Genomic DNA, 22,692 nt, shown 5'->3' on the forward strand with positions numbered 1-22,692 from the left:
TAAGAAAAATGTCTCTGTCTGCATTAATTGTGTATCTTAAAATAAGCTGATCCCTTTGATTATGGTACAGAATATTGTTTCCAGGAGAAAGAAAATAAAATGTCTTGCCTCTTTTAACACTGAAGATCTGTGATAATAAGGAAATACAGCTCTAAGTGAGCCCCAATGCACAATTACATTTTAAAAAAAACAGCTATGTAGGAAATCCACCATCATTATAATTGAGGGAGACTATTTTTCCTGACAGCAGCTGCACTATATGTACTTACAGATCAAAAAATACCCATGTTTTATGTTAAAAGATTCCACCAGCTTCAAGATTCTACCAGCTTCAGTTTTCATGCAAAGTTATCTTACCTCAGAAGAAAAACCCAATATTTTCTCTCAAATATTTCACTTTCTGCTATCAAACTGTGCTGAAAAATCTCAGTGGACAATATATGAACCTATGTAAAATGCCCCTACTAACAATTTTTTAAAAAACTGTAACTTGTGCTTCCCTGTAGAGATTTATGTGCCACTAGTCTTCTCAAAAAATAGAAATAAGTATACCTAAATGCTAGCTCAGATACAGTACTATTCTGTTTCTAGTGTGACAATTAGCATGCCAGAATTAAAACATTTACTTAATTTGGTAGGAGTATTGCCTATCAATGTAGAGTGCACAACTTAGGAAACAGAAGCAGCATTTGGCTGGGTAACTCATTCTTACTCAAATATCCTTCTGCAAAAAGGATTAATCAATAACTCAGAAGATAATATCAATTGTTTAAATGTAAATTAACTCAGCCTCAGTCTCTTTTAGTTTTAGAAGCAAGTTTGACACAATTAATTAAATATTCACGCTCCAGAACAAGGACTTGTTATGAGAGTTGAAGGAATGCATGTCAATGAGCGCTAATAGAATTCAAGGCATTTTCTCTGATAGAAACTGATAATCCTACCATCTTTAATGGCAGGGTTATATACAGGGAAAGAATTGCACAGCTGGTACCTTATAACAGCCAAACTGAATGGTGGGGGATCAGGTAACTTCCATCTGCAGGAGAGGAGCCTGAAAGCGAAGAAAAGTAAAAAGCTACCTGGTGCCTTTCTAGTAACCACGCTTTCAAAAAGAAGCCTGAAGGCTGATCATTGCACAGACTCTTTGGACCCCAAAAGAGAACATGCGGAGTGTAGGTGCTCCACATTACTTTATTGCCTCTAACAAACTGTGTCCACAAGACAGGCAGGGACCAAAGGACTCATTCTTTCCATTCACCATACTGGAAGAAGGCAGCAAGAACTGCTTATTGGGAGCAGACGGAGGGAGGCAGAGTGAGTAGAAAATACAGTAGTTCTAGATAGAAATAGCTCTTCCTTGGTTGAAGGAGTACTTTAGAGCATGGTGTGAGGGGTATTGCAGACCCCTAGTCTTTTGCATCCTTCTCACTTTTTAATGCATGGAGGTCAGAGCACCATTTTTATAAAAGCAAACCTCCATCTCCAGTGAGCTCTGGTTCAGGCAAAACCTCAGAATCTTACCACTGAAAGGATTTTCTGAATTCAAACAGTATAAAATAAATCTGTACTTATATAAGAGTTTTCCAGTTTTGCATTAGGCTTATTAATCAAATGCTCTATTTACCAAATGTAGCAATTACAGGGCAATAATCAACCACTTAGTAGAGATTGCCCTGCCTTTGTCCTTACATTTCCTTTCTCTTCTTTTGTTCTGACTTCCACTCAGGAAAAAGTGTAAAAACTTTCTATTTCAGATAATAATTTTCTTCAAATTAAGTATTTATGTAACGAAAAGCATGGAAATACAGTATTTGAAAACTTAGTCACTTGTAAATAAGACTTAGTATTTTTTGGAAGATTCCAGGTAAGCCAAAATAATACCCGAAATACCCAAATATCCAAAAATAACTGTATAGATGATTCCATTAATCTACTAAATAGTTACTCTATCCTGACAGTAGGCAGACTATTGTATCCATTTATTTTCAATATGTAAGACTATGACTGAAATCATACCTGAATTGAATCCTGTTTCATTGTGAACTCTTTCTGTCATATTCACCAACCCTTGCTTTACATTTTGGAAATAAATATTCAGCATGAAATTATAGCATGAAATAATGACACAAATGTTGCCACTTCATAATAGTCCAACCACTGTTTTCCAACCTTTGCATCAACGGTACTGTAAGAAATGTTTTTTACTTAAATTTATTTTTGGTGTATTTCTTGTACTTTGAGAACAGCCAAACACCATCGCAGTGTATCCTTTCATAATCCTGCACAGCAAGCTAGAGAGGAAAATAACAGCTGTGAATCTCCAAGATAAATCCTCACTCAAGAACATCTGGAACTTGTCCGGGACAGTTTGTCCATGTACTTTTCTACCCAGGTATCCTTTTTCTGCCTGTTAAGTATACAGTGGGATCCATAGTTACCTTGCACTGCAGAGATCGTTCGTTAAGAAAGCTAACGCTTTCTGAGACATGGACAGATAGTCAGCCTTAACCAACTGCCAGATTTGGACTCGTGGAAGAACATTTTCTTCCTTGTCGTTGGCAGGACCCTTGAGGAAGGGCACCATTAGTTGCACTGCTGTGCTTTGTTTCCTGGGCACTTTGGGGGTAACAAATGCCTCCTACCACACAACCAGCTGGCTGTGCAGGGTAGCAGTCTTGCTGTTTGAGGCAGTCACTCCCATCTTTTCCCCCCAGGGAGGCTCAGGAGTGCCTGTTTGCAAGCGTCAAGGAAACGTGCAGGCCAAACTTTTCACAGGAGGCCTCACTGACCTAGCAGTGCAGCTTTGCTGGTCGAGGTTAACCCTAAATGATCAAATGTATAATAATTTGCAAAAAGCAAGTCTTATTGCACTGTCATTTGTGCCCTGAGCTACCAAACAAGAATTTGTGCAGAGTTCTTTTAGAAACAGGGAACACTTTTTCAAAAGAGGCATGCCTTAATATGTCAGAAGATCTTGGAAAATAGTTAAGTGAACAGTTGATTTCTGCCTGCCTACATAAAAGACCTGCACTTGGTGCTAAGCTTTACATTCTTTCAGACCTGTACGAGCACAGTGGGAGTTTTTTTCTTATCAGAGGAAGCACAAATTCAACAGCAGGTTTTACGCTGTGGGCTTTAAGCCATGACAATTTTTGAAACATACTGTGAATTGTAACAAGAAAGATGCCTTTTCCTTCTGCAAACCTGAGTTCAAATCTTTCCCTAGGCTACGAGGAAACATGAACATGGGGCTCTGATCCTGTTTTTCCTCTTTTGCATACATCACAGAGCTGTTGCAAACCAGCATGACTTGCAACTCCTATTAAAGGGACCGAACACCAGAAAAGAAGGGCGGTTTGTAAAGGGCAGGATGCAGCTGTAGTGAAATGCCCTGGGGAAGGGAAAGTGAGTGGGCAGGGAGAGTGGAGGTACAGTGGGAGGGATGTAGAAAGTAATTGCTTGTTCTGTGCCTTCCACGGTAAGTGTTTACCTGTTCACTGTTTTAACCAGTGAATAACCAATTTCACATCAGTTGTATTTTTTAATGCTTCCAACAACATCCGAACCTGAACATTCTGTGCTGGCAGCCAATACTGCAAACTCTTTTGGATTACAGAAATTATAGAGAATTTCCTTTCAAATTCTGCCTGGTAGCACTTAACTACTGCAAACATGAAGTCATGTGACCTTTCTGCATCTGGACACTAAAACAAATTTGTTAGCAATTTGCCTGAGAGCATCAATGCTTTTTGCCTTGATTCCTTATGTCCTGGGCAAACTATAGGATTAGGACTCATGTCTGGCCATCCAGAAGCTATGTATGCATGGAACTGGATGTGCACTGCTTCATAAGTGATTGTTGCATTTAAAAAAGAGGAGGGGAAAAAAACTGCTAGATTCTGCATTCTACAATTTATCTGACTCTTGGTTCCATGTTCTGGAAAGATCTAAACTTGAGAATATAGGTGTAACTATTAGGGCCAATACTCAAACCTTTTCAGGTTCTCATCTCCCAGCTGATTTCAGTTTTGCACCTGAAATACATTGGAATGAAAAGATGGAACACACAAGAGCAGAATAGTTCTGATGAGGAGTAAATGTTATTTGGTAAGGAGTAAATGGTATTTGATGGGAAGTTTAGAGGAAAGAAAAAATGCCACAATGAGCAGTTTTTAGCCACCTGCCCACTACTAAAACTTTCCCTCTCAGAATCTTACACTCATCAGTGGAGGACAGGCTGAGTTCATGGTAATGGCTCTTCTTATTTCTTACCTACCAGGGTGGGTTAAAGGTTGCTAGAAATAAGTTTGACTCTTCTGTAACATTATGTTTCCTTGTAAGTAATCACTGGTGTTGCCACAGAGATGGTATACAGTAATGAATAAGAGTAAAAGAGATCCTTAGGTTCAGAAAGTAAAATCTCTTAGTAACACAGCATGAACAAGTTTGAAAACCATGCTGTGCCTTTCCCAATAGCTACCACTTGTTTCGCCTGTCTATGAAAATGCAAAGCAACTGCAGAATTACATCTTGTGTCAGTAGCTAACGGTGAAGACAGAATATGCCAAATATTTTCTTTAAAAGGCTGTTACCCTGAACCAAGGAAACAAATCTGATGGTGTAATACTAAGATTGACTCAGAAGCAACAGACAGGAGAAGGTTGACCCCATTTCTGGAGTAACAACCACCTTCTTCATATTGCACAATCTCATCAAGGCACATCTGGGTTATAGTTTTTTAGAAGTCAAACCAACTACTACTGCTCGTGATAGTCCCATGGGCAGGATGGGGGTCATGTGCCCCAAACCAGGACCAAGAAACCTTTGGAAGCCTGGAGGTCGACGCCATGCACAAACACTTTCATTGGTGATTTCTCCTTTGCCTGCCATTAGGTCTTCAGATTGTGTTGCCGCCTTGCTGCATTTAACCTGGAAAAATATATAAATAACTCAGACATAGAACAAAGTAGCACCTAGCAATACTCAGATGTAAGCAGGGTTTTGAACAAATCTCTAAATGAAGTTGATAGATCCCACTGTAACTACAGCTGGGACAGCCAATTGCGTTCTGGTTCCCTGTCTTATTTTCCATTGCACACATTTAGATAGGTCTTATGCTTTCCTGTAGCAGAGGTATAGGCACTCCTCAGTCACTGATCATTTCCCCAGCAGGAAGCAAAACCTTTGTGGCATACAGTCATCTGCGTTTACACAGTCACACAATTTAATTATTGACCGCAACAGCATTTCTTTGAAGTGATTACACTTCTTACACGGATTCCTCTTCTCCAGCAGGATGGTGTTATACTGTGTATTAAGAGGTCTTCTGCCAACCTGGGACATAGGACTTCTTGAGCTCGGACAGCAAGAGGCTAATGAATGGCCCACAGTTTCTTAGAGCTTCAGCTTTCTTCCTACCTCCTCAGAAGCAAATACATGTCTCAAAGAATCTCCATGGAAGACTGTTCCATTGCCCTTTCACACTTCTCTGCTTCTTGTATCACACAGTTTTCTTCTCAAGCTCTTTTCAGCACAGAAGGGTGCAGTGCCATGCCCTGTGATTTTGTGAAGTTCAGATCTATCACAAGACAACAGAGCATGGGAAGTTTGCTGTAAATAGAAAAGCACTGAGTTCACTGCTAGTGAACAAGTCTGCAGTTGTAAAGTATTTGTCCCAAAACAACAACTAAGATTATCTTTCACAGGAGGAAAGAACAGAGTGACTCACCATTGAAAGGCAAAGGTACTAATCAAAGGCAGCTTTAGCAGCCCTGAAATGCAGCTTCCTCAGCAAGCGATGTTCTCTCCTGCTGGGAGAGAAGGAAGTATAGAGCCTAACATAATCTACCTCATTTGGAAGTGAATTGCATCTCCCAGTCTGAACTGTGCAGAAATTAGAAGAAAATGCAATGTAAAAAGTGTAGTCTAGCTGAAGGGAGAAGGAAGCAGGAGTTGTGTGTTGGACTAAAGGATCTAAGCTGTATAACTGAGCTGCCTGTGGTGGTGGTTTCCCCTGACTTCCACGTACCCTGAATCAAATGATGAAAAGACTTTACCTATCAAGCCTAACTACAAGGAGAAGTGCTCTGTTCCAACAGCCCTGTGAATGTCAGGAGTCTGTTACCAGCAATCCTTCTCCTATGGGCTAAAAGGCTGTCATGGACTTCCAGGTCTGGAAACAGTCAACAACCATAGTCTCATCCTGTAAAAGAAAGACCTTTCCAGCTCTATCCTTTCTGCTCTCTCACTCTACCTAATGAATGAAAGCAGATACCTGTTTCAGTGAGGCAAGGCTTGTCAGCTCTTTTTGTAAGTGTTGAAACAAGATTAATTATTTCTGTTACCACAGCCATTAGCTACACTCTCTGCTAGCAACCACTCACAACAACCAAGAAGGGCAAATGTCTGACTTAGAAAGAACTGGAGATGGACATTACTTTTCCTTACAGAAGGTCCACTGCATCCTTTTAAGACCTATATAGGAGACTCTGCTGAGGAGCATGATGTCTAAAGGATCCCAGAGTTGAACCCCAACAACCATGGGTACTACTTCTGTTATTGTGGGTTTTTTATCCAGAATCTATATGGGAAGGTGCTCCCTCTTTTATGTTCTGCAAATTTGGACTGTGTTGTGGAAACACCAGAAGTCATCTCTTATGTCAAGGACACTCGGTTAGCTGTTGATCTTTTCTCTTCTTATGTTGGAGGCAACTTCGTTCTTACGTGAATGGCCACAAGAAAACATGAGGGTCCATGTTCTGATTAATCTGCAAATGCTGAACTGAGATTGTTCTTTGCATCCTTTACAACTACATCTGAGGCAAGAGATTCCCCAAAACCTCTTTTGCTGTCAAAACACATATAATCACTATGGAAATCTGCCTCATTTGATGGATTTGTTTTTGTTACCAGCTTCCTGGATACCATCTACTTTGTTCATGAGGCAACATTTTTTCCATGGTCCCAGCTTGTTGAACTTCACCATTATAAGCACCTGTTTGTCTGATTTCCATTTATCTGTCAGTGGCGTTGCTCCTGTGTTTCCTTTTAGATTCATAAAAAGCCAGCTGCTACAATGTGCCCTCAATTTGTGGTCAAGGACACCAACTTCATATGAGGCAAATAGGATTTGAAGAGCTGTAAACATATTATACCTTCACAGTGACTGATAAATGTCAGGAAAAAAAAAAAGCCGGGTATCTTGTACTGCTAAGCACTGCAAGGTCACTCTAATGAGCCCTGTTAACAGAGGAGATCAGAGATCAGGAATTCATCATTGTCTTCTGGAAATAATGGCTGGAACAGCAGAATTAAAATAGGAAAGGACACAACATACTTTGTATTAGGATTTTCACAGAAAATCTGGACAGATGACCTCAGTGTTTTTTCCAGTTTCTAGGACCACTGAAAAGAGGAAGAGAATCGCAGGCCAAGGCTCCAAGTTTCTTGATCCCAGATTTGATAGACCAAGGGCGGTTCATAACTGATGGTCCAAGGCCAGAGGAAGGAAGCATACGGCTGTACTGGGCTGCAGCTCTGCCCCCGGTCTGTGGGATCAGGCAGCTCACTGAACATCAGCTGCCTGGACAGAGCCCAGGTGCTGGGAAGTGGCCGAGGCAGAAAGACCCTCTAGCAACCAAAAATATGACGGTAGGGGAAAATGAGCAAGATGAAGAGATATGAGGAAATCAGCCAAACGGGGTGAAAATGAGGTAAGAACAAATATGCTATAGAAATAAAAGAACAAAGTTTAAAATGAAGGAGAGTTACACGGCGTTAGGCTCCTCTAGATAGTGCACTTGTAATTTCAGAGTGAAGAGATGCCAGTGGAGTCAGGAAGGACACACATTCCTCCTTGGAAGACTTCTGCCACCTCTACCATTTCCTCACGATGCCCCTACCTTGTTGAGAAACAAGAAAGGTAGTTCAGACTGTAAGGAACTGCAGGTTACCTACCACAGCTGTCTGCAAGATTTAATAAATGTAACTGATGCAGCAGATACAACAGACACTTCCATGTAGATAAAATTGTGTGAGCAAAATGTTTCTTTTACCAGTTGCACATAGGTATGTGGGGTGAGGGGGAAGGAAATACTAAAAAACCAGAGCTGTGACCACACCAGCGTGCTCAGCAGTGAAGTATGTTAGTATTTCCCTGGAAGCAAAACATTCAGTTCAGGCACAATCACCGCATTACTCACATTTTTGTCCTCTCTGTTAACACCACAAATGAAAGTGTGAAGTGTGGAGGTGGCTTGCATGCTGCATAATGCCAGGACTAATGTTTAACTTCCCATAAACCAACTGGCCTGAAATCCTGGAACTCAGATCAATGCATGCATACATGGAGCCACCACCTATCTCTGCACAAGAATGCATAGGGGAATCTTTCTTGTAGCACTGCCAAGAACATTTACATTTCTTTTGGGGTTCCGTAATTGTGATGTGAAATATTTTTTTTTTCACTTAGAATGATATCTTATGTCTGATCTTCATCTTTACAGTTCATTTCTGAACTCCTGTGATCTAGCCCTACTAAAGCAGTACTCTACTAAAGTACTGCTCTCTAGCAGTATCAAATTTAGGTTATGGACAAAAGGCTGCATTTTGAATCAAGATCACAAATGTTCAAGTTCCCAGCAACTGCAAAATACTCTTCATCCAGAGGAGGATGTACAAGGCTTTTTTATATCTACAGCACCTTTTGTCTGGTAAGGTTATGAGCTTTTAAGTTAGCACTAGCTTTGTCTTTGTAGTGTTATCTATGTTGTCATGTATCAGAATCAGTAACTAAAGTTTAAAAAGGTTCCACTGGCTTACAAAATTTTATATGATATTTAACGTAATACTCAAGATAGTCATTCAACCCCTCTGTTTTATTTTACAGAATTTGGTATGTTTTTATTGCCCTACACAGAACTTCAAGAGTTTAATGGATGTTCTTCCTTTTCAGGCCAATACCACCTAACTGCAATGACTTTAAGAACTCCTTATTTTCCATTTTGAAAAAATGCATGAACTAATACCACTGACAGCAGAGAAAATGAAATAAGTAGAAATTTATGGCTAGGCAGTCTTGTTCTGCTTGGTCATAGTGATGATTCACTCTTTCTCTGCTTGTTCTTCTCTCAGTGCAATACTTGACACTGTGGTAGATTATCTGTTAATGATAGCATTTTCTCTTGCACAGAAGTTTCAGGGCCAAATGGAAACAATAGCTGACCAAAAGTTATAAGCCCAAAGACTCGCATTGCAGTTATTCTTCTACATGGCATTGTCTTTCTGTGTTCCTACATAAGAGCAAATTCCAGCACCACCTTCATTGTGTTTACCTGCCAAAGCACTTGCTACACCGATCTCACCCCTTTGCTTGCTTGCTTGATAGGCCTGGTTTGGAGCCAAGACTCTGTTCCCTAATCCTACTGCAAATGGTACAGAGGAAGGATGTGGAGCCTGGTGAGAAGTGTGTGGACCTGAGGTTCCCTTCTCCAACCTGAAAAGACGGCAGTAAGCAAAAGCAAAGCAAATCACATACTGCCAGGCACTGAAGGAATTTACTTTCTCCTGAGCCACCTCCTCAGCGGTGCATGCTGTGTGACCTGGTGAGCACAAAGAGGAAGGCCAGTTACACAGCATTACTCTGTGTGAGCACAATAACTCCTTAAACTCTTTCTTTTTCTTAGAAAAGCACATTTGGGAAGGATTGTTTTAAGTGCTATTTCTTTATGTTCTGTACAATTGCAAAACTAAGCCTTTTTTGTTATTAAAACTGCGTAATTGTCAGAAAAGTCAGTGGGTGCTAATGCCTGTACAGGCACCTAGCACAAAGCGGTTCTAGCCACCGAGAACTCGTACAAAAGAAGAGGATCATTCCCCCATGACTCACACTGGAGCTGGTGGCACCACTTCTGCAGTCCTTCTCTTCACTGAGGTGAAGAGTGGAAGGGCAGGCCCCACTCTAGCAGTGTCTTTTATATAAACAAGTCACAGAGAAACAAAGATTGTGATTCATGGAGGTTGCTATGATACCTGAATCGCGTAGATTCAGTGTCATTCACGGGAGTGCAATTCCTGAACGTTACAGTAGGATTTCCTTCTGCAGCCAGCAGGCAGACACAATTTCAGCACTTACACCGCAGTATGTATTAAACCCCACCAATCTAATAATATGTTCATTTGCTGACCCCTAAACAGCACCCAATACTGCAATAGTGTAGCTCAGCCATATAGTGTGGATTATATTGCTGATTTGGAGTTAAAAATAAGAATGAGGACCCCATTTCTCTTCTCCTTTCTACCACAGTAAAGCTGCAAAGAATCCCCCCCATTACAGCAGTGGTGCTGGGTTACGTGCACCACCATAATGGAATTCAGGTTTTGGATTGCATTCTGGTCCCAGAGGAATGACAGCTCTGTCAGGTAGACTAAATGATAATTTTTAGCAGTCCAAGAAATGGATGGTGCTTCCTAACCCTTAGGGTCTACTTCCAGTCCCAATAGCTCGAAAACAGCATTTATGGGAAATTCCTATGGAGCTGAATAGGGAATGACAAGCTTTCTATAGAATGCTTAGAACAACCCAGAGAGTGCTGCCACGGGGATGTAATTCTCCATTCAAACCTATTAGTTGTTAAATTTCTATGGAATCTTACTGATTTCTTCCCCATTCAATTCAATAAGGCTTTTCCATAGAAAAAACTTGCACCTTTACTGCAGCCTACACAGATACAAGGCAGAATAAATCTGTATTGTTTAACAGGAGGTAAAATTGCTACTTTTCTCTTCTGTTATATACAAGGTGGGAAGTCTCTGCTGCTAAATTCCAAGCATTTGATACGCAACAAAAATCAGTTCATACTAAACACAGCTTGTTTCAAAAAAGTATCATTATAAGTTAGACTTAACTAACAGCAAACTAAAAGTATTCCACAGCATTCACAGAGGTCTCTCCGATAACTATCAGCCTTAGAAGAACACAGAGGGTGGCTTTATGCCTGCCATAAATTATTGCTTAGGGTAGAGTAATAGCACAGACAAATTTGGCTTCTGGTGATTAGTATTTTAAAAAAAAAACAAAAAAAAACCCACAAAAAACCTCTGAAAAACCAGTGTGAAGTTACTGTCCGAACACATAGAAAAGCTGTATTCATTTTGAGCTCCATTAGCAACACAAAGGATAGAAGAAGCTGACACCCCACCGCCACTGGCAGCAGTGTCAAGGCTCCAACTCACTTCAGAGGGGCCAGGGCTGCTGCCAGAGGGCCTGCCAGCAGGAAAACTGGTAGTGTTGTTGTGAGAACAAGAAGAGCAAATAAATATTAAAAGCAGATGCCAGGCCAAAAAGGCACATGAGATTGCCCCTGTTCTTTATGCAGCAAGAGCTCTGAGACCAATTTTCACTTCTTTGGTGTCATGAAAATGTAATTCACTCACTCTCCATCCAGATACAAGTGTTGCAGTTTCTGTGAGCAGTAATTATGTGGGGGAAGCTTTGTCTGCTGGACAGAGTCCTTTGATTGCAAATTCATAATTTATAGGCAACGCACTTGAGGAGAGAAGCAAAAATTGGTCTCAGAAAATTTCTCAGCACCATTGCTCCTTACAGACAGTTCTGCCAGCCAAAGACTGCCACATGTCAATATGGCCTAAGAGGACTTCCATCTTTCCCCTGCCTTCTCATCTCAGGACACCCAACACACACTAAGGTTTGTTTGCAGTCTTGTTTGACAGCAAAGATGAGGAAGTAAGTGCTGCAGAGCTGTCTGAGTAAGGTCAATGCCAACCACAGGTTCCCATACACAACAGAAGTCCCCAACTAGTTTCCCAAAATGGTCCAAAAGTGAGCAGTGCCTCGCAATATAATTTCCTGCACATGCATGGTAAATATGGTGAAAGTATGGGTCATCAGTATTTCAGCACCTACCAGCCTGGTAGGTGCTTCTAAATTGACTTTTAAACAGAACAGCATCCTTGTCTTCTCCTGTCCGCACATTGAAGGGAAAAGCCCTCAGATCCTATCTCTGTGTTTACCCGTATCGTATCTTCTGTCAAAATGAGTCACTGGTTCTCTTTTGTTTCTTGTTTTAATTTTGAGTTTGGTTTGTTTGTGTTTTCTGAAAACTAGTCATACAGAGGGAAGTTGCTTTGTTTGATTCAATGCCTCTTGCTATAGGCATGCTGCCTTTCTTCACTGAATTTGTAATTTGGCTATCGATGTTATTGATGTTCCCAGAGGGTTTTGTGCATGGAGCTCAGGGTATCCCACAGCAGCAGAGATCTCTTTGGCAAGTTCTATGTCAGAAACAAGGTGTGAAAAAATACATTTTAATATCATATGAAAAGCCTGCAGATATTGTAAAATAGATGATCAATATAATGAAAAAATATAATTATGCCTGGTGTAGAGCTAAAATAGTGTAAACATGAGTGGTAATTGAAATGAACATCATGTTCGAGCAGAGAAACAGCAGATGTGATTACCATAGTGCAAGCATTAGGAAAATGGGGTGGGATGAAGCCGGCAAGAATGAAGTGAAGATGTCTTGAGGGGAAACAGAAGAGAAGATATCGGGTACAGGCTAATCCTTGGCTCACCTAGCTAGTAACTCATAATTCTCATTTAAACCCTGAAGAGGGAAAGAAACTCAGAACTGGTCACTATTCCTTGTACCAGCAGCTTCTCTCCAGCAGACTCACACTGGTGATCCCAGGGGTTTGGCAGGCAATGCTGGCATGGAGCCATGCAGTATTCATCTGGCTTCTGGATTTGTTTTTGGCCTTCTGACAAAAAGCCTTACTTCTTCCTGTAGAGGGTTGATTAGCACTGCTCCTTCATTTAATGTTACTGCAGAGCTTAAACCTTTTTCATGCAGAAAATGTAGAAGATTGCCTCCCCGAGCACCCATTCACCAGCCCAAGCCACTTCAGTTCCTGAAGTGAAATGCTGCTGGCAGATTGTCTTGTAATGGCCATCAAAACCTACTTCAGTGGCTTTAAGTAAAAGTAATTGTTTTCATTAATTCTTTATCCATATGGAGTAGAAAATGGTGTGGGCCAAATCCTGACCTCAGTTACATCTTGTTAAATCTGGAGGAACTGTTTAGTATCTGTAAATGGAACGTAAACTGTAAGTGATCTGTAGAGTGAACATCAAGAACACCACAAGGATTTTTGCTGTGACTTCACACCAAGTCAGTAAAGCTAACACAAAGATATTTTATTTCATTTAGAGGAAACATCTGTGGGCCACAAACACTTATTTTTCATGCTTACAAACATTTCAGTAATAATACAAATGAATAAAATACAAGCAAAGAGGAGAAAAGTTTTATTAAAAATCTTATTTCTGCTTTTGTGATACTTTTGTATTGAACCCTATTTAAAAAGAACAAACAAAACAAAACAAAAAATCTGTTCTTTGTTGCCATAGCAATAGATTCCCAGGGTGAAATTATATCATACTGCCTTTCTTCTAGGTTTCTGCAATGTGCAATCACCACCCACTCTCCTTCATTACCATCAATAATCAGCAAAACCTCCCCACCCCCAGCCTCTATACATCTGCATGTTTTGGGGCAGAGGACATGGTAGTTATTGTTTTGACAGGTGTATAGAAGCCAAGTGAATTCTCAGCATACTGAGGAAGCATGGGGTGTGCTGTCTGAAATGTCCCCAGTCTGGTCCCCTCCGACGACGCCTGTGAGCACCCATCCCTCCGCAGTCCCGTGCCTCTTCTGCACACACACTCACTGCCGGTGTCAGCTCTACAACACCGCACTGTGATCTGCTGGGGGGGGTGGGAGCAAGCACCTGCGCTAGCCTGGCATTGCCAAAGTAATGTCAAGTTTGAAGTAGAACCCTGATTTCCTAAGGTAAAATGCTATTGCATTAACTCAGTGTGCCACCTCACCCTTGCACGACAACAACTTCAAAATTAACACCTCTGTAGCAGATCGACAGGCCGAGCAGAGCTTGCAGAACGTGCACCACGGTCTGAAGGTTAGGACACCACATAATGTAATTTAGCAAGCTTGTACCAGGAAAAAATAAAATAAAAATAAAATAAAATAAAATAATCCTGGCCTCCATGTAATTATTCTGAAACAATGTACAGTTACCACTTTCTCGCTGAGGATCTAGCCCTGTTTTTAGCTGTATGGGTATTTCTCCAAGGTTGGATTCACACACACTTTTTTAATACTAAATCCCCCAAATCAAAGCAACTGGTTAAGTTAAACAGTTAATTCACGTTAAGAATTGACCTTGTTTTAAGTTATTCTGGCTCCATTACTTTAGAGGACTGAGCCAATTTATTATATTGATTTACACCAGCTGAAGAACCAGCCCTGGATAACTTTCTGACATTTAATATAACTGAACATTTTTCATTTTATTCGAAATAGAGGCCAGTGTTCTCTAGTGTTTCTTCATGTTGTCACTACTTACATAAAGCAATGCAACTGCAGATTTAACAAGAGCACTGAAGGGACATGAGCTTCCTCCTTCCTCCTCCTCCAGTCCCAGTCCTTTTTCTGTTTTTGCTCCAGAGTCAGAGGTCCTGGGCATATGGCTGAGCCACCAAACCACCCACCTCCCTCACTCGGATTCCTGGCTGCTTCTCCCCTTGAGTGATATTCACCAGGTTTTCAGTAGTAATTTCTAATTTTATCTGAATTTCTTGGTATGTCTTTGTTGTTCTTTCACCCATCCTGACTAGACTTTTCTCTCATTGGCCAGCTTGTAAAATATTTTTGTTTTCTAAATATTGGTAATCTTTTGCAGAATAAAAATTGTTCTTCTAATTAAAAAAAAAAAAAGTTTCTACTTAGGTAAATAGAATATACTGTAAAAAAAAAAAAAAGAAACTGCTTTGCACAGTATTATGTATTAGGTCTTTGCAACAGCGTGATAGCTGAAAGTCAAAAGGAAAAAAAGAGCTGCATGACAGAACTTTCTCCTTGCCTGTCAGTTAAATTAGCTGCTAAATGTGGTTTCAGGTACAAGACACGTCATTGTTTGTGCATGCCTTTGTTAATTCAGGAACAAGGTGTTTTGAATGCTTACTGCCCATTTAGTAATTCTTTATGGATACAATAGTATCTATTTAAGCAAATGCATGTAAATAATGTATCAATTTTGTATGTGATTATGAATTAATCATGATGCTACTTTTATGCTAAGAATACTAAAATAACATTCCATATTTTAATGGTGGACAAACCCATGCTACCTCCTATGTCTTGAAGTCAGGAGACTACTCTGGATTTGAAAACCAGTGCCTTTATTTAAGCCCATAAGTAAGAATTTCACTCTTTGTTCTGCAAGGTGCTGCATGCTTGGTTGCTACCCAGCAGAGTGATTACAAACTCTCCAGCCTGTATCTATGTGAACAGTGGTTTACTCCACCAGATTCAGAGTTCACGGTGCTATGTCTAGCATCTAGACCTCCAGATCTGCTTTGCCAGATCTCAGCTACAGATTCCTGCAAGGATTTTCCATCCTAATGGGCAACTGTGACAATCACTAATAAAAAAATATATTGTTTTTGGCAATGACAGCAGTAACACCACTTGTCACACATGTTCTGTTTGTAGCTGATGAGCCTTTAGGGTCTTTGGAGAAGGAAGGTCCCTGGCTCAGGATGTAAAATCCTCCTGGAACAGCTGAGTATGTAGGTATACGGCCGCAGCTTTTCCTTTGAAAATTGCACAGAAAGAAAATAATCACCAAAACATAGAACAAATAATCCATCTATCCTAGTAGCTGAACTCATCCATCTATCCCAGTAGCTGAACTCATTAAGTAACTTGTTCAGCTTTATCTGTGATACAATAATAAATCAATTAAAGGGATACAATACTAAATGAATTAAAGGCATGCTGGGAGGGATTAATTCAGCTGGGGAAAATGGATTCTATCCCCCTTTTAACACAGCCTGCATCATACAACACGGGAGGTGCTCACTGCTGGTCCTCCACACAATGGTTGCATCCTGCCTTGTTTTGGAAATTATTGTTTTGGCCCAGAGCCCTTCCTCCACCATGTTTGCTCCCAGCATACTCCTAGCAAAGAGGTGCCATCAGGGAAACTGTCATGACTCTCTGACCTTTGGCAGGCTATCATAGCCATCCATAGCAAGGTGGAACATACTTAGGTTGTGTTACCTTGAGCTAACAATGCAACAAGGGGAAATAAAGGGTGTGGGGAATGCCAGGGAACCAAAATTCAGCAGGCAATGGCCAGGCATCACAACCATTACTCTTTAGGCCAGGTGAAGTTAGAGATCAACCTCAGAAACTGGCATTTCATCAGGACAGATATTTTTGATAGCACAGGGAACTTCAGCTGACCGGATTACAGTACTTGAACAATATACGGTATCTCTTAATCAGCCAGCCAAGATTAAGTGTCACTTACTTACATAACAGAAGCCTCTTGTACTTTTTTCCATACCCTTTTGCTTGGTGAATCCAGCAGTCTGCAAAAGCTTAGTTATACTCCTACCTAGCATTCTGTGTGGCACACACACAAAAATGCTCTGCAGGATCAGAATGTGTCATGGTCAGTACCTGGGCAAAGGAATCACATGCAAGGGAAACTGAGCACAAACTTCAAATTTCTCTCTTCAGAAACTCCAGCACAAATGTTTCATTGCCTGCTGCACACGTAGGCAAGATAGGCAGATGGAATATATGGGCACGAAACATGCCAAACATGATTACTCTATCTATCTCCCAAACATCTAGATGACAACTCCATGCAGATGAACTTGTTGTAGATTCATGCTTAGGGATATTTTGCTTTCAGAAATGCCCAAATACACTGAGCAAATGCTGCAAAAGATTCAATCAGACATTTTTTTAATATGCTAATGATTTCACAGATAGGCATTTTACCAACAGCTGGAGAGTGCTACTCTCTTAACACTCCCCCTAGTCAGGGAGCCAGGTAGCTGATAAATTCATCCTATCCCATGATTTTCAAAGTGCTTCCCTTGGTTCCCCAGTATTTTGAGGAATCTGTATCATGTACTAATCCAACAAAAGAAATCTCCCACACTTTTACCTTTAAATATCACCTGCTGTATCTGTTCCGGTTTAACAATAGTCAAGTCTTGAGTTATGAGCTATTCTCCTACAAAAATTGTGATAGGCATTTGCAAGCACCAGTGTGAAGACAGAGTTTTGGATCAGCACATTGTACAGATTTTGAGATTCCCTTGGTAAATGTTCTTTCAGAACAGAAGACGCAATAATGCTAGCTGTAGTAACAAGATATTTAATACGGACTCCGCAGCAGTCTATCTGTCATGCCAGACCTACTGAGACAGGAGAAATCTAGGGCAGCAGTTAGGAGCATTAATGACTTTACATCCAGATTGTCCAGTGCATGCTCAAAGGAAACACCATCACGTAGGTGTCTTGGCTCATGGGAGCTGATAGACGGTCTTAGAGACTAACTGGAATAAGGAGTTAAGTGCTAGGATAGCATCTTTTTTTAGTCATCACCACTCAATTCAGGTGCAATATCATGCAAATCAGACTGATTCTACAGACATTCTGCATGTAGAGTTTAGTCACGTTTAGCTAAAAAGGAGAAAAAAAAAATTACTTCGAGCAATTAAATACACATCCATAGTTTTGGGGTTAAACCCCATATCCAGCCTGCACTTCCAATGCTTCATCTGTAAAATGATTACATTAAATACTACTCACCATTTATTTCTAAGGATAAGGCTATGACCGCTGTATTACCGTACTATGCCAAAGGAATTTGGACCCACAAGTGGCTTTGCCAGGCAGTGAGCCAAGGCCAAGTGTCAGCAAGCACGTTTCCCTTCTAACAGCTGACATCAGCAGTAAAGTGGTGTGAGAGGTTTGGCTGACTACAGCACCAAAAGATACCGCCACAGGCACTGTCCCACCGACCTCCTCTGCCCTCCACGTGGCCTTCTCTAAAGCTGGTTCTTATCCCTGGCAAGCGCAGTGAGCCCCTGTTCGGCATCTACGAACACAAATACTTAACAACCCTCACTGCTACAGCGGTGTAGCAAAGGATAATTAAAGCAACCAATGTTTGCAAAGCATTTGGGGAGCACTGAATTAAAGTTGTTATATAAATTTAATTACCCTTATTAACCTTTTTTTCTTTTATATATATACTTTGATTTTTTTGTTTGCCTCGTGACTTGAATTGTGGAGCCCCTCTTAGAAAAAGTAAAAAGAAGAAATAGACATAAAGACAGGACAGCAAGTGCTATCTCATCCTGTCGTCCATTACCTCTGGAAGCTTACTGATCTGAGTAAATATGTTTTCATGGTCACATATCACATATTACTGATCTGCTGAACTTTTACTTTTCAAAGCTGAGCGGCTGGAATTCTAGTGCATATTGTGCTAGAAGCGGATGCAAAGCCCATTGTTTTATGATAGTAAGTGTTATAAATTATTATTATTATTATTAAACATGCATATCACGAAACTGAGATGTCAGTCAAGTTCAAGGTTTATAGCACAATATACTGTACAAATAAGGCCTTCAATTTCTCTGTAAAAATCTTGAAGTAGTTTGAGAATTACTAAGGACTTCCAGCAAGTGCTTTCTTGATTTCTTCTTTCAAATGTAGGTTTGGATTATTCTTTGGTCTGACTGATGAAAATTTACCAAACATTCTGTTACCTATTTGATTGGTTTTGTTTTCATAGGAAATCAAACTGTTTGAGCTCAGAATTAAAAAGCCAAAAATCTAAAGGATTGTCTCACGCTACTTTAGAATATATATTTTGACTTGTGGAGTATGTAATCCTATATGCAACATGAAGTTGTATTATACTATTAAAAGTAACATTTTAACTAAATATTACAAATTACACATTCACCTTACTGAAATTACACGTTAACAAAATCTTTGTCAAAATGTTTTGACTTGGAGTAAACCTTTTCAGAAAGAAACAGTTCTGCCAAAAATATAATCATTTGCAGTTTGGTTTCTGTTAAATAAATATACAATAAACACAGAGACCAAATCTACGTGGGAGAATAGCTAAAGGAAATCTAAGTCAAAGAGATGTAATTGCTGTTTAGTTCTGATTGTGGTTAGTGTTTACTTTTAGGTCATTTGTCAGATGCTTTCATAATCTTAATTCAGCTTCAGGGCAAGACCCATCCACTGTTGATGTGAGTCTTCCCTGTTCCATCGACAGCTTGACTTTTCCAGGGGAGAAGAGCTGCCCTGTGAGGGCATTGTCACAGAAGGAATGGCATACAGCTTTGTAACCCAAACTCCAAAGTGCTTTGCCCATGACTCTGGTTTTGGGCTTTGGTTCAGGGAGGTGCTGAAACATATGCATTTAAGCCTTCAAGTAGTTCTGATAATCTGCTATTCGCTGGTCCATGACAGGCATTCAATTAATTGCCTTGCCCAATAGAGGCTTCGTTGGGGGATATACATGGTATGGGTCCCTGATGAATAAACACATGAATTAGCAGAGCCTAGGTTATCTGTAACCTTCTTGGGAGATGAAACCCTTTTTTTTTTTTTTTTTTAATGAGGAACTGTCATAAATATCTAGAGAATATGAGGCACTAATCTTTCTGTGGTGCTTTCAGAAGAGCAACGCTGATTATTTTCTATGAACTTTACTTCTATGCGGCTTCCAAAACACAGCAATTAAATGAATTTTAGCAATTTTTAACAAAATAATTTAAATGCTAAGGAATGATTTTTCCAGCCTGCAGAATTTACTCTGCACCACTTAGTTGAGTTTACTTACAGTGCTAAAAGTATTGCCTTGTGAAGCTACAGATCCTGCCTTCTTTGTCAGCAGCTTCCTTGTGAAAGGAATCGATGGATTCAGTTTACTTTCTGAGGGATGTGAGCCCTAATCACAAAAGTCACTGGCACATCTGGAGCTCCTTTTGTAGGAAAAATGCTTTGGGTTTGCCAAAACTGAGTGGCTCTGTGACACTAATGGTCACCCTCCCATTCTGGTGTCATCCCTGGTGTCTCTGATGCATATGGAAGAGCAACCTTCACGGGCAGTAACTAGACTGCCTTGTGAGAAATCAAAACAGGTAGGAAAACCCTATGAATCAGCTCAGAGAACATCACACACGACCCAGAAAATTGCTTTTATAGTCATGACAAAAATAAATGCTGATCTCTTAAAAAGAAAACTATACACAGAAGAAATAATAGCCTGCCTAAGTAATGTATGTTCTTTGCCATAATTAGTATCTTACATTATTAGGAGAGACATCTCACCTGGATGACAGAAACAGATCAGACAGTGATCTTGAAAAGATTTATCCTGAAAAAATACACTTAATATGCTTCCTTGTCTGTTAACTTTATGTAGAAACAGCTGTGTAGATTCATTAGCAAAGGGGCTGAAGAGTGCTATAAATCACTTGACTTGCAGAAATAATGTAGCTTTCCTTTCACTTAACACTGCTTGGGGATACAGATGCTTTCTGCAAATTTGAATCCTTCGTAATATTTATTGAAAAACAGAACACTTGATTTTCTACATAGCAAAATATATATGAACCACTTGGCTTAGTAAGCTAGCAGGTACAAATCACTCCTTTGAAAACACATTTGTTGCTATTAATCTTGCTCCTGATCCTCTTTCATACTGAAATAATCTTACCGACATCAGTATCGCTCCTGATTTACAACAGCGTAAGTAAGGAGTTAATCTCACTTTATTGTTTCTGTTATATTGCAATAAACGAAAATACAGATTGGCTTGAAATCATGGAACCATGAAATCATGGAGATTTTGCTACTGAGTTTATTAGGGTTGGATTTCACCCAATGTGCTATTAAACCTGTAAGCATAAACCACAGTCACAATTGCTGAATTACATTTGACAGCAATTTAAAATTATTTTTCCCACTTACTACGTGTGCAGTATCGTTCTCGTGGAAGTCGATGAGCATTTAAAAAGCATAGCGATGGGGCTGGGTTTTCACCTAGATTAAGTGTTCCCAGACTGCAGGGCAAGTGCCACCAGGAATAGGCAAGCCCTTTCAAAGTGGACTGCGTCAAACACAACCAGCTGAGTATTTTGCTGAAGAAACAGAAACGGTGCTTCAGCTGGCAAACCTCTTCTTTTGTACCTGTGTATAGCCCAGCACTGCCGTGCCGCCGCGGCTGCCTTCACTCTGGCGGAGCTTGACTCCTCCTCATGCACACGGCATGGTGACACGTGCTGTTGCTGCTGCCACAACAGCAGTCAAACACAACTCTCAGGTCCACTGAAGGGCCTCGTCAGCAAGATTCAAGCATCCCAGATCTAGATGGACAGGCGAAAGGGACAAGGTTTCCCCCTTCAGATATGGTTATTAAATGAAAAGGAAATGAGAAACATTTTAAGCAAATCATTTTTCTGCTGATCCTATGCATCTCAGTAATTATCTCGGTTACGGTGTATCGATTCCAACGTGCGCCTGCTCTCACTTGAATCAATAGTGAAATTTCAATTGCTGCAGTTAAAGCAGGGCTGGGTCATAAGGAGTAATACTGAATTGTGTGTCTGAGTAGTGCTTGCAATGCAATATACATACAAGCTACAACAAATGTTATTCTTGTATGAGCTCAGGACCATCATAAAAAATCCCAAAATGAAGAAGTGAAAAACATCTGAAGATCAAGCAAGGTTAGAGTGCTTCAAATTTCATGGGCTGGCTCCAGGGATTGTCCTCATTTCCAGCAAAGGAAGAATCTCTAAAACCAAAATGAACTTTTGAACCTGTATCCAGTGTTTGTTAAAAACCTTGAGCTGTGTTGAAAATCTGACAGCCTAAAGTGTGTGAGTCACGACTTTGAAAACCTGTTAGAGATAACTGCGTAGAAGATAGGCTGAAGACAAGGCACAGCGTGATACTCCTGCGTGTCTGGCTATAAATCAAATAGTGAGGGGTGCAGAGTTTTCAATGTAGCTCAGTCTGGGGAGACGCCACCACGCTGCCCTCTTTGAAGGTGGCTTTATGTAACTTCACATCCAGCGACCCATTCAGATGCCCTCCCTCTATGTTACCACTGACATCAGCAGAGGCAGAAAAATTTTTGACACTTGCCCAAGGTCAGGCCTTGAAAATTTATTTCAGCCCAGAAAATTTCAGGGCTTCTGTACTGGTTGCCCTGCACCTGAAGGCGGCCAGGCTCTCTCAAGTGCTAAACCAAGTTAAGTGTAAAATCGTATGACTGCATTGAACTTTTCCTCACCTTTGATGAGCAATTCTGAGGGGTCTCAAGAGTTCAGAGGGAAGTTAAAAGCTGTTCAGTTACTTGACATTACATACTCCCTCGAGGCTGAGCAGCACGGATGGGAGGAAAAAAACTCGCTTCCAAAACGTAAGCAGTAGCCCAAGTTCCGAGTTGGCGTGGGACCAACACGCTGCAGGAAAACACCATGCGCTGGGAAAGCTGAACCTGAGCCGCAGCAGCAGCACGGGCCAAGCCGGGCAACCTTAGCAAGCGCCACATGCAAGGTGCAATGCTCGGCGGGGACAACTCGGTCCGCTCGGCATTAAAAAAACGCTCCCCGTTGTCGCCTGGTGGTGGGAGAACATCTGCGGTCTGCGCCCGAACGCTGACTTTGCGAAGGGCCTAGGAGCGCCCAGGGGGCCGGGGGCTCCCCGCCGCCGGGCAGGCTCTCCGCGGGGCCGGGACCACCCGGCG

Source organism: Haliaeetus leucocephalus, unplaced genomic scaffold, assembly GCF_000737465.1.
Source record: "Haliaeetus leucocephalus isolate CR32 unplaced genomic scaffold, Haliaeetus_leucocephalus-4.0 Scaffold251, whole genome shotgun sequence".
Classification (NCBI taxonomy): domain Eukaryota; kingdom Metazoa; phylum Chordata; class Aves; order Accipitriformes; family Accipitridae; genus Haliaeetus; species Haliaeetus leucocephalus.